Here is a 414-nt window from a genome sequence, read left to right as displayed (position 1 = left end):
CCAAAAAGATAGCTGTTTTACCCCGAAGAAATCCGACACTCCTAGAAAGTTTTTCCCACCGCGCCGTTCCTTCCAGCGCCGTCAGATTTCCCGCGAAAAAAGACCCCACGCCCATCTCGACGGCGGCGTGAGAACCACCTGAGGAAGGGCTGGGTCGAACCTTTTAAAAAGAGGCAGTGGGAGAATTCGGGGTCATTTTTGTCCTGAGATCAGTGCCCTTGCATGCAGTGGTGTGAGGTTGCAGTTTGGTTATTAAGTTGTGGCTGTGGTGTTTCGGGTGAATGGTTTGCCTTGGAGTCGAAGGAGCGAAGGAGGGAGGGAATCATGCTTTTGTTAGTGCCTGTGTTGGCTCTCCTCAGCGCAGAGTGTCGGAGTCTCCCAGCTGATAGTGATGCACTGGTAATAAGTTTATTT

Source organism: Penaeus monodon, chromosome 24 (genome assembly GCF_015228065.2).
Source record: "Penaeus monodon isolate SGIC_2016 chromosome 24, NSTDA_Pmon_1, whole genome shotgun sequence".
NCBI classification, from domain to species: Eukaryota; Metazoa; Arthropoda; class Malacostraca; order Decapoda; family Penaeidae; genus Penaeus; species Penaeus monodon.
The sequence above is the reverse complement of the archived record's forward strand: the minus strand, read 5'-3'. Positions refer to the sequence as shown.